The sequence below is a fragment of the Aphelocoma coerulescens genome, chromosome 3, assembly GCF_041296385.1.
Source record: "Aphelocoma coerulescens isolate FSJ_1873_10779 chromosome 3, UR_Acoe_1.0, whole genome shotgun sequence".
NCBI classification, from domain to species: domain Eukaryota; kingdom Metazoa; phylum Chordata; class Aves; order Passeriformes; family Corvidae; genus Aphelocoma; species Aphelocoma coerulescens.
The window spans coordinates 52,499,073-52,511,879 of record NC_091016.1 but is presented as its reverse complement, the minus strand read 5'-3'; the positions used below and the strand labels follow the sequence as shown (position 1 = coordinate 52,511,879).

At 41.3% G+C, this 12,807-nt stretch overlaps 1 long non-coding RNA gene across 4 annotated transcripts in view; it reads right to left on the bottom strand.

Moving 5' to 3' along the window:
- Positions 1-6,656: 6,656 nt before the first annotated feature.
- LOC138108119 (uncharacterized) overlaps positions 6,657-12,807 on the bottom strand; it is a 59,616-nt gene continuing 53,465 nt past the window's right edge. For 3 of the 4 annotated variants that reach the window (XR_011149867.1, XR_011149865.1, XR_011149866.1), the window contains 2 exons: positions 8,167-9,101; positions 6,657-7,700 (listed from right to left, as the gene is read on the bottom strand). This is a non-coding gene — a long non-coding RNA (uncharacterized lncRNA). The remainder of the gene's footprint in view (positions 7,701-8,166; positions 9,102-12,807) is intronic. The other variant, XR_011149871.1, reaches the window with a different exon arrangement.

Genomic DNA, 12,807 nt, shown 5'->3' with positions numbered 1-12,807 from the left:
TTCTCATTTTATATCTGAAAAACAGAGCCATAGAAACAGAAGATATGTTTCTGAAAGCCAGTCACCATGAGATAGGGAGAAGCATTTAATAACATAGTCAGGAATGCCAGCAAACCCCTACTGACATCATTAGGAGTTGACATGTACAGTTGATAGCAGTACATTTTTTGCAGTCTCATGAAGGACTTGCCTGCCTCCTAAACATCTAATCCCCAGTGACTGGAGTCACTGCAAGGAGGAGAAAGCAATGATGGAATCAGTTGCTTGCTGCCAGCAAATAAGTCTGTGTGCAAAGCACAGGGAAAGAGTATTTTTCTACAGCATGTGGAAGGGATGTCTGATTTCCAAGCTGGCCTCTGCCAGAAGGTTTTGTTCCCTGGCAGGGTCTTACCTTGCTCCTTCTCTGGGCCACACTCTTTACCTGTCAGTAATTCCTACAGGATTTTCTGGATGTTTGTATGCATGCAGGCATGTCCAAAACTCATCCATGTCCCAACCACTCTGATGCCAGTCACCATCAGCCCTTTCTACTTGACACCCTTCCCTGCTAATGATTCAACAAACATTATTCCCCACTAAAGAACAACAGTTGTTTCCAGTTTAAATGTCAATGGATGAAGAATCCTACTGGTGTGCAGCCCTTACCTTCCAGCATAGAACCTCAGGCAGAGCTGGCCTGAGTGACTTCCCGTGGTGTCCAGGCTGTGGTGGAAATGTGTGACATGTGCCAGGAACACTGCAGTTGCTGCTTGCTGCCTTCTCCTTCATGTGGCATTATGTGGCTCATGTATGGTTTTCCACTGGCAAAGGGGACAACAGGCCTGAAGGACCATTGCACAAAAGAACCTCTAACAGCTCAGGAAAGCCAAGAGTCTTGTGGTTCATTCCCTAAATGCCAATTCTGAAACATGAAGATAGACACTCCAAAATTTTTAGCCACAGGCTCCTTTCTGCTTAGACATTCCCATTCATATTCTGTGATAGATAGACATTATTTTGGGGGAACAAAATGGGCTATTACCACAGGAGCATATAAATCCTCCCTGTCTTCTGGGAAGTTCAGACTGAAAGATAATCTGGATGTAACTACCCTAGAAGATTAAATATTTATGAAAAATATATATCACAGCATTTCACGTACAATTGTGCAATATACTTTTGTGACTTTGCTCCCAAGGCACTTCTTTCATACATTAAATTGATGACAAATGGTGTGATGCTTTGCAGCAAGAAAAGATCTCTCCTCCAGCCCCCCAAATGAACTCCCTAAGACATATTTCTTCTGCTTCATGTTAGAGCAGAAATCTGCATTTTCACCTCATCATTTTATATTGTAATGGTTCTGGTTATGAAAATAGAATAATCAGGAAAGCTATTTTTAAAATAGCTTCACTAAACTATAGAGGAAATTATATTGTCTGCTGAGTTAGAAAATCTGTCTATAATTAGGTTTAAATGTCACTCCTTTCAGTGCCTTTCAGCATTTCTGCAGACCGTCGTCCTTATGAAGTATATAGTTCCAGAGTATAGCCTTCCCCTTTTGAAAATTATGACCCTGTGGCATGCTTTTAGGAGAGTATTTCTTTATATCAGCTGGAAAAGATAATCTAATAGTTGATTCAGTCTCATTCCTGTGGCATAATTTGTTTTCATTTGCTTTTCTCTATGTATTGTGTGTTGTAAGATTGTGAGGAAAATTATTCATCTGTAGCTAAGGATAGTACAGAATTTTACTATAAATGTCTCTATTTTGTATTTTACAAGTGATGTTTGTGTATATGAAGTGCTATTTACATAAAGAGCAGTGGAATTTCAGCAATTGTAATATTTTTTTCTTATTCTGCGATCTTACTATATAAATAAAGAAAAAGAAGTTATTAGTATGAAAGATATTTATATTGCTGTCCTTTTGTAGAAAAGATGCCAACTGACCAGCTCTTGTTGGGTTTTTTTATTGCCTACAATAATGCCATCACTTATTAGGTTAGGTTTTTTACTCATCCACCCGTGTTTCCAAATTGAGACATATTTTCTGAAAAATATACTGAAGATAAAAAGTGACTCCTAAAGAAACCGTTGAGACCATATTACTGGTTCATGTGGCTATCAAGACATTACTGTGCTTTAGTGTCTTCTGGGTACATATCTTATAGTACATAGGATATGTATAGGGTGGAGAGATGGAGAGAGGAGGACGACACACAGGAAACCTGTGGTGTCCCCTGGCCACCTCACGGCTCTGCTGTGTGTCCTGGTGATGTGTACTCATGCAGTAGCTGCTGCAAGCCTCCGTGATCCTTCCCTCCTTGTCTTCCAGTTCACTTCTAACATTTGACCAGCTTACATATGCCCTCCAAATCAGTCTTGGAGCAGTGACAGGGTGGAGGGAATGGGAAGTAAAGGTGCACTGAGCAGAGTAAACAAGACCAATGTAGATGGTTTGTTACACCTGCAATTCTGATGTGGATGCCTCCATCCTTGAGAAAAGCAGAGTTGATCCCCTCCTCTACCAGGTACACCTTGTTCTCAGGTGTTCAGCCACTGCTGGATTTGTGTTTAAATCAATTGAAGTATAATGCAGTGGAAATATTTTCCCATTTGGGACCTCTGATTTTCAGAAGAAATAGTTCCCCTTGTTAGCCAGAAATGAACTGTAAAAATCATGCTTCAGCCCACATGAATTCTGACTGTACTTGAAACTTTAACCTAATTAAACTGTTAACTTTAAACGCTGGCATAAAAAGAAAAAAGGAACAATTTTTACATTATGTAGGTAAGGTAGCATCTCCCATTTTGGCACCTTTTGTACCACACAATGTTGAGTTCAGATATTTCAAATCTAATTAGGACATATACATGGACTTTCACTAACTTGTCATGTAAGTACAGCCATGATTTCCAGAGTGAGCAGCTCAGGTGATCCAGCCTGCCTGGCTCTCCTTGCTTACAGACCATGTGGCTGGTGAAACAATGCAATTTCTTTTATCAAAAACTCCTGACTCCAAAGATCTGTCACTGCAAACAGTCATGGGAGCAAATCATATGCCACCCTAAAAAATCAATATTGAAGAATAAATCAAACTATAATAGGGTGTCTGTCTGGTTATTTAAAAATAGATTAACAAAGAAAATGCAAAGCACTTGAAGCAGCCAAGAGAGGTTTACAGAGATTACTCAAAAGGCTGAAAAATTGCAAGGAAAGTCCCCTTCTGGAAACCATCTGGCTCAACACCCACTGAAATCAGAGAAGTGGTTCCTTCCTGTGACTTTGAAAGTCTTTCAGACACATCACTTGTGTCTTCCCAAACACAAAGAGATAGTAGCTAATTCCCATTTTTGCTTATACGCTCCTACTAAGGCCCATTGATAGTGCCCAAATAAGGCAAAGGGAAGGGTCTTGGATGTGTAACAATTCAGCCTTCAGGCCATGAACTTTCAAGGAAATGGTGCAAATCCATCAACAAATAGTGAGCTGAGATTGTACCAAGAGATCTTATTAAAGTTGCAGGAGAATTACGGACAAATTCAAAAGGTCCTACTGAAAATTGCTATCAAAACCTCTGAACTGTTAAAAGCATCTTTTGGTGATACTCTTGAGGCTTCTTCTAACATTCTACAGAAGATACAATTTTCCTTTAAACTCCACAGAGTGCTTCAAAAGCCTGCAAGGGTTACAATTTTCTAATAAATAGCATTGTATTAAACTTTTATTTTAAAACTCTCTTTCAAAAGAAAAAGTAATGAAAAACAAAAAAAGAAAAAACACTTAGAAAACAAGGTTTTGACTATCAAGAAAAAGCAGAAAGGAGACAGCTTAAAAAATTGAGTATACGTGAATATAGTGAAACTCAAGGATCCGTAAAGAAATTATTGACATTAATGAATCACTAGCAGGGATCTACAAATAATTACACATTAAAAGCTTCTAAAAGTGACTTGGTGGAATTCTAAGAAATATCACTAAACCTGACTGTTTCAACTACCTCCCAAATTTTACTTACAAGTACCACTGTCATCTACCTGCCCCAGCAGCTCAGAAGATAGGAATATTCTTTACATCCAGAACTACACCTCTTTGCTTGTCATCTGGATTTGCCATCTGGAAGAGCATCACAAGGACTGATTTGTGATTCTTGGTGATTTGTGATTCCCACTGAGCAGAATGTAGGTAATTGTTAAGCTTGGGTGTGGAGTCGGTGTAGTGATTTTTAGAGGACTTTTGTATCTGACCCTGTAAGACCTTCAAATGAACTGTCAATTAAGTCTCCCTGTGACCAGCTCAATCCATAGGCTGCTGTTCTGCAGCATCAAGTCTGAACAGCCAAAACATGGTGAGCATCTGTCTCTTTGTAGTCACTGAGCCTTATTCATGGTTCAGCATAGAGCTGTGCTTCGTTTCCAGTGAGAGTGCACCCTACTCTGTACACGATCTGAGGAAAAGTAGCTGTGATGAATAGATAAGCCTCACTTACATTTTGTATCCTGATATTCTGCTGCCTGGAAGAAATTCTTCATTTGGAAGGAAGTTTGGGCTTTGAAACTCTTTCTGTCTGGGAAAAATGTCCCTCTGTTCATGGGAATGCCGATGAGTATGACTGGCTCCAAGGAATAACAACAATCACTGAAAAATTGGCATTTGGGACTTGTCTAATACCTGACACTTTAGTTGGACAAACATCTTCTGACAGCTGAAGCCATAGGAATAAACCTTTCTGGGTGCCATACCAGAGTGAGTAGTTTTTTTCTGGAAACTGACTTTAAATGCTAGTAATTTTTGAAAGTTATTAATGAATTATTCCTATAATTATTCTGTGCAGCTGCTCCATTTCTTATTGTTGGGATTGTCCCCACTGGGCAGGGGGAATCTGTGAGCTCCAACTTGACCAGTTGTTCCTCAGAACCTGGCCAGGGGGGTTCATCATGGGACGGGCTGATCTCATACCGGTTCCTTAAACATTGTGCTTGAGTCAGCTCCTGGCTCAGTGGTTATCAGAAGCCTGAAGAGATTTTCCTGAAGAAGCTGAAATAAATGAGGTATGTTAGCTTGTTTTACAGGAAGTCCACCCTGCTTTTACTGAACTAATTACCCTGCAGTCTTATTACTGGTTATGCTTTTGTAGTGCACTGTGAAATCTGCTGAATCTGGAAGCAGAGCAATTATGACACCTCAGGTTCATTTGTGATTACACAGTTTGTGTAAGCAATGACTGTTCTCACAGCTCACATTGCATCAGAGAAACTCAGAGCATTTTATGAACACTCAGAACAGTTCAAAGAATGTATCAATTACTAATAAGATACATTCTTATGTTTGAACATTATATGTTTTCTTCTCAGAATGTTTTCCAATACACAAGTACTCTAACAGCTTCATTCTGTGTGACACTATATACAGTACATGAGCTATCTAATAGGGTTTAGGGTAGGAAGCAAAACTGTGGTTGCTAGAAAAAATGACAGAAACCACTCTGAGATGCAAAAAATAAATACTCAGTTAGAATTTGGCTAGGATGTGGAAGCTAAAATCTGTGCACTCTTGGAAATGAAATAATGCCATTTTTAATGACTGCAGTGTCAAGGGTGTTCCCTTACAACTGTTTAAACACGACTCCCATTAGCACCAGTCTGGATTTTATGTTAACACAAGGTCAGAGAGATGAGTCATACACAGTGCAGTAACAGCAGATCACTGAACCCACAGCTAGGTGAGCGTCCTCTACACTAGCTGGGCATTAATGGTGTGTGACCGCTCTGCTTAAGGTGGCACAACTGCAGCACTCAGCAGGGGCAGGATGGATTTTCTCTCTGTCCACAGCAGAGAGCATGCACTCCTATCCTGGATCACACAAAGGATGTGCAAATGTGCAGAGGAAGGGCAAAGTTTAGGTAGGGACAGGCAGCCACATCACTCTATTCATTCTTGGGCTCTGTGCAGTAGATAAGAGTTTCAGATATGAGAAAATAGCTGATGCAGGGGTTTGGCACACATGTGAGAGAAGGCAGCCATCCTGGCACCTTGCAAATGCCAGAAATAATGGTGCTGAGGCAGGGGCTATTTGGTACCTGTGTGAGGGCATGTGCCAAGGAACATGCTGGTTAATGGTAGGATGACTGAGGCAGAAGGAGGCTGAGTTATTTCTGAGTAGTTGGGCCACTAGCTGGGAAGAGAGAGGATATTTTACAGGCAGAGAACTGAGACAGTGATGAGGTGACTAAATTAAACCCAAACATGTGAGACAGCTAAGAAATTAACTAACAGCTCCATATTCCCTGCCCAGGCTCTTAAAGCAGACAACATAACATGCTCCACTTTGTATCTCTGCCTCTGTCAGAGGCTGTCCCTGTTGAACAGTGTGCACTGCTTTGCATGCTAAAAAAATACTGTGCATGATGAAAGGCTCAAAGCCAATAGCTGTAGCAGCCTTAATTAAAAATGCAATTAAAACCCTAGAATGAGTTACTGTTAGCCAAAGGGGCTAGGACAAACCAGAAGGTTGGTCTGGATCGGTTTTTTCCCCCTAACATATTGGAGTGGGAAGGGAGCTAGAGAGATAACATGGCAATTAAAAATGAGAAATGGATTAAATTAATAATGAAAATGGCTGAGAGAGGTTGAACTTTTTAACTTTTTTTTTTAATCTGTCTATAGTATATTACATAAAGAAGTTTGAATAATCAAGAAGACAGAATGATGCTGTAAAATTAATTGCTAATTAAGAACATAGAAAAATTAAATGGAAAATGTAAAATATATGATGAAATGGGTCGAGTACTACATATCTCTGAGGAGCTAGAGGAATTGTGGTGTGTGAATGGATTTGATGGGGTGCTGTAGAGTGTTTGCTTCATCTGGGTTTATGTACCTAATGGCAGTGCTAAGTTACAAGACTCACCCCTCTGTAGTCATGGTGAGGGAGCCACTTCCAACACCACAACACTCCATGGAGAGACCAGAACAAATAAAGAGTTTTCTGGCAGGGCTAGATGTAATGAAATCTGATGATGATAATGCTACTGCTTCACTTGGCTTATTACAGTGTTCTTATTACCAGGACTTTAGAGCCTTACTGATATTGAGTTCACACTGGCTCTGTATTCCCTTAACTCCATCAGCTTCCAGAGGAAAAAATGAAGGAAACTCTGAGACAGAAATGAGTCATCTTCAAAGGGCAAAGCTGCCACTTCAGTTACTTGTACCAGCACTAAGCTCAGAAGGGTAAACTTCAAAGGGAGTGAAGCCTCTTTTCTTCAGCAGCTGGATGAAGCAAACATAACACATATCAGCACAGATACAGTTTTTCTGACTCCAGAGCTAAGAAAACATCTTTCATGCATCTAAAGACTTGGAAATCAAAATCGATTCTCTCTCAATTTCATCCTTGTGCTTTAATCCTTTAATCAGAAATGATCCCTGGCAAGAATCTTTGTTAACAAGAACCAGCAGCGAACTGTAGAGTTGGTATACCTCAAAAAGCTGCTGAAATTGCTAAAATAACCAGCGGCAGGACAAGACAGGAAGATATCCAGAGATCAGTGGTTCATCTTTTCATTGCGTACCAGCCTTGTCTTCTGCTGAAGATTTATGCATCCTTGATCACTTGCATCTGCTGCCTGGGCTCTGAAAGCAGTGTGGAGTGACTGTGCACAGTAGTAGTCTGGAGGGAACATTCCAGTTGTCACGTAAGGAAAGCGCTGGTGTGCTGGTGTGAAAAGAGAGAAAACAGCTCTGACAAGCAGACCATGTATGAATTATTAAAATGTTACCTACGCCAGCTGCTGGACTCTTGTATCCAGCATTAGTACACCATGCGCTACAAACAGGTGGCACCAGGGAGTTTAAGAAACCAAGGGAAAAACTATTTTGCATATAGTGATTTTTTTCCTATAGGCTGCTAATTAAAAACAAGCATATCAAAAAAGCCCAAACCAAAACAAACAACAGCAACAAAACAAAACCCAAAAAAAACCCCAAACACCAAACAAAAAAAACCCCACAAAACAACGTATTTTCTTTGCTGCCCTGCCCCTCCTGAGCAGTCTGACTGGGACAGAGCTGTCTGCATGCTGCCATTTGCAGTAGTACGCTGTGTCCACCTTTCCAGCTCTGGATAAACATCCTAGAGAGGACAGAGGGATGGCAGCACACTGGCAGCATGTTTCACTCACCATTTTGAGCTGGAATAAGGGTAGAGGTCTCAAACTCCCAGTGCAGTCCGGAAACAGGCATAGACCCTCATCACGCTCCATCTCAGAGACCAGCAAAAGCCACCATCAGTGGGTAAGACTTGACAGCAGAAGACCCCAAGCCACAGAATGGACAAATAATCTATTTTAACTTGTGCTTCCAGGGCTTGCTCCCACTGGCCTCCACCCTGCCCATCAAATCAGCTGGAATAAGGCTAGGTTCATCAAATTCCAGTGGCTTCCCCTGGATGATTCCTCTTAATGCATGTGTGCAGAGGAAGGCAGGAGAAGCTTGAGTGGCATTTTTAACACCTTTAGCCTGTTGCAGCCATCAATGGCACATTTTTCCCTTAGGCTGTTTGCAGTCTTGAACTCCAGTGCATCCCATTTGTTATTTTACAGGCAGTATTTGGTATTTAGACAGAAGGGAAGAGCTACTGCAGGTAAATGAAAGATGAGCAAAATATTTCCATCCGATTCTGCCATTTCTTGTTTGGAATCCCTGGGGATAAATTTGCATGAAACTGTAAAAATGCACACTGAGAAAGCAAGCAGTGCACAAACTGGGAAAAGCAAGGACCACAGCAGAAAGATAAACTTGATTTTCTTGGTCAGTTCTGTTTTAATACCCTGTACTTCTTTAGATAGAGCCACACAGTTTTTCATTAGCTCCTCTGACCTGGTCTCAGTGTGATTCCTTTGACTTTATTTATCCTTTCTTGTGTCAGCAGCAGATAGGGAAAGAAAGGCATCGTTTCTACCTCCAGTGGGTGTGGAATACATCACTCTCTGCCCTAATGAGGATGCTGTTCCTTGATGTGCTCCCTCTTCCATGTCCTCAGTGTTCCAACCCACACTTTTAATGATCATCTGCAACAATCTCTGAGATTCAAAGGAGTTCCCCCATTTGTTCGTCACTATTAAGAGAGAGAGAGTTTTATGAAAAAACACAGCTAACTAACATTCCTTGGTACATTCTCCTGTGCTTTTCTGAGAGATGTTAGGGTCGATATACTCCTGCAATGGTACACAGGTAGTCAAATACAACCCCAAAGCTTTACCTTCTGTAAGTAAAAATCATCAGGACTAAACTCATGCATGAGTTCATCACCTGCAACTCTTATTCTGCCTTCAGGAGGAGGTGGCATTGAAGCATACGAAAATAAAATTCCACATAAAATTCATGCTATTAATCTGTGCTTTGTTTTAATCCCACTTAATGTGCCCTTAGTGCATATTACAGTCCTTAGTGTTTTACCAGTGATGACTACTATAAAGGAATCAGATACGCTGGTACACCCAGGTTCCTTTACCAGTGACACAAAATAAATGAGAAAATTTTAAGAAGAGCTTCTGATGGCTTTGAATTTCCTGATTATCACAAAATTACGGCTGCAATGCACTAAAAAATCCACTCCATAACCAGTGTAATTAAAACCTTATGTGCCTCCTCCTGTTTCTCCCGCAGAGTGGTCATTTGTTAAATTGCTTCATAAGGCTCCTGCATCAGCTTCATATTTCAACCTGATTTCATGGTGTAATAGGGCTCTCACTATCAGTCTCTGTGCTTCCTCACATGTAGATGTGTCAGCACTTGTCTAATAACTACTGTACTAACCAGCCAATTTCAGTCAAAGCTTTGGAGGTCTCAGAGGTATTCTGGTCCTGTAAGATTTACAGCAACAGAAAACTCTGTGGAGGGAAAATTTTCTGTACATGCTTTTCCTGAAAGAAATGTAAACACCATCCACATTATTAAATGTAAGGGAATCCACACAGGAGTGTAATTAAGCTTTATTGGTCCTCCAGTTTGCCAAACAATTTGTAAGAAACCCAATCATCCCACACATACAGAAAAGAAAACAGGGACCTCTGGGGGGCTTCTAAACCAACCAGCTGGATAAATGATACTGTGTCATACCTGATAAACATCTGTCCAACCTGTTAAAGATTCCCAGCCCTGAGGTCTCCCCAGGCAATTATATGAGCAAAAGCTTTATTCTGCACCGCCTGATACTATTGCTGAAACATTGCATTACATTAGTGAAGCTCTTTAAAATGCGGTTCAAAGCCTGCAGTTCGTGGTTGCATTTGTTCTTCAATTTAGAGCAGTCTAGGTAAGGCAAGTAAGGTAAAACAATGCTGCAGCATTGATTTCTCTCAGGGACATGACAGTTGCATAAAGGGCTCTGCTAATTATAGCCACCAGCTATCCATAAACTCCACAAAAGCCACAGCAGCTCTGCAGCTCTTTGGTGCCTGCCACAGTGCATAGCTCTGCAAGCTGAAAGCATCTGTCACACTTTAGAATTGATTTCCGAAGGTAATGACCCAGCAGACCCCTGCAATAAAACAAGGGTGGACTTGACTCTGAAAGGTCCTTCTGATGGTGATTTGCTGCCAGAGCACTTTCCTGCAGCACACCTGGTTTTTAATTGATGGGACTTCTCAGAGGTGGATCCATTATACATGACTCACTCAGCTTCAGGACTTTAATCCCAGGGAAGTTACCAGCAAAGCTCCCTTAAATTTATTTTGGAAACAATATGGACCATCCTTGAGACAAGAAAGCACAGTATTTAGGCAGAAATATGCAGTTCAAATTTATCCATTCATAAAAGACTCAAGAATGTCATTGCTTCTCAAAACGCCAGTAACTTTTCCTAGTTAAATGCAATGGACTAGGCTGAGTAGAAATTACTGTCTTCATTGAGATTTTTCACTGCCTAAATATAAGGCTACATTTGGAGGGATATGTGTTAATTTTATACACAGTTAAAAGCAGTGCTTTGAGGAGGACTAGGAAATGCCATCCTATCTCCTTTCTCTGGCTGGAGGGAGTCCCAACTGCTTGCTCTTTTCCTTCCTTCCCAGCTGACACCAAACTTCTGCTCACTGCCCATCTGGGTCCCTAGGCTCTGTCTATATATGCTCCAAGGTTTGGGGAAAGAGGTAGCTGAAGCAATATCCATGATAAACAATTGAAACAACTTTCTTTCACCCGATCTCAGCTCTTTGCCTCTCTCAACCTTTCCCTAGGAGTAAAAAGTTAAGTGTGAAATATTCTTTGGGGAAAATTCTTGATTCTGTTTCCAGCATCTTAAAAATCTAAGAGCTGCTGCAGTTTGGCAGCAGCTCCCTCTACTCTCTCTGCTCCAGGGGGGCCATGTTGGCTTCTATCAGGTTTGGCTGCCATTGGCTTATCAGTGCAAGAGGGTAATTCCTCAAAAGAGTGAGATAACTTCATAGAACAAGGCAGGGATGCAATTCATACCCTCCTCTCCCTAAGCCTGCCTTCTTGCCAAGAAATGACAAAATATTTAAGCATAACATAACTTTTTAATTGTTTGTGGCATTTGGAGTTGAAACTCTAAGCAATAATTATGCTAATGAGAGATAAAGTATGTTCTTGGCAGCTGAACACTTTTTTGTTGGCATGGTCATTGATTTGTTTATTTGTTGCTTTCTTTTCATCATTGCTGGCTCCTGTTTGTATGCAGTAAGTGCCATTTACAGCTGTCCTTGAGAAAACTGCTGCAGCTTCCAAAAACTGTTTTTCCATTTCTTTCATTTTTTTTCTTGTTTCAAAAGTAACAGCTTTCTGACTTTTCAGGCCTTTGACAACTACATGTCATGGAGCTTTTTCCTGAAAAGGGTAATGACTTTCTCATCAGAGCAGTACAGCAGAGCACCAGGGGAATAAGTGTGGGGACTTGCCATTACGACAGATAGGAGAGAAATCAAGTGCCTGTCCACAGGGCCCTCAGTATTGGGTTGAACGATCACATTCCCATTTCAGTTCTTAATTGAACAATGAGCAGGACAGAATGGAGTAGATCCAGGGGGATCTGCAAAGGAAAAAAGCAAATATTCAGCCAGAGCTTGCTGCTCTTCAGCTTACACGTTTTGAGCATAAGGAGCAGCTCTATCTAAACAAAGCCATTTTCATAAGGAAAGCCCTTGAAAAACTGGTGATTCAATTCTGTGAATTGCTGAGCTGGACACAGGGAGAGGCGAGCTGAGGTGGGAAGGCAGGGAAGGAGAGGCTGCTGGGCAGTTGCACAGTACCCCCCTCAGTGTGGTGTGCAGTGATCACTGCTGCAAACACTGGCAGCAGAAAGGCTGAAGGCATCAGGGCTTCTGCCCTACTTTGTTTAGGGCTATGTGTAGGTGTGCTCTGCCTGCAAAGGAGTCCCACCTACCCATGAAGGACCTTCAGCTTCCCAGCATACCATGAGGAATGGAAGCATCAGTTCAGCTGCAATGGAAGGATGCCTCAGTTCACTTAAGCACGTTAATGTGATCTGCGTGACCCAGAAAAGCCCTAGCTGTGAGAGTTGGGTCACAAGCTCCATGTAGGAGCGCTGCTGTGCAGTGTCTGTGACATGGATCAGGACTGGGAGTCTTTAAACAGAGCCTTTAAAATGGATATGAGGCTGATTTCCCATTTTCCCTGTCACACCTGTGGTGTGGCACACAGCAGGTTTTTGACATTTCATCGTAAGATACAACTGATTCTGTCCAGCGACTGAGTTATCCTGTGACACTTGTTTGATGTCGTGTAAATAGAAAGTGAATTCTATGCTTGAATTTAAAACTACTATTATGTGTGTAGCTCTTAGA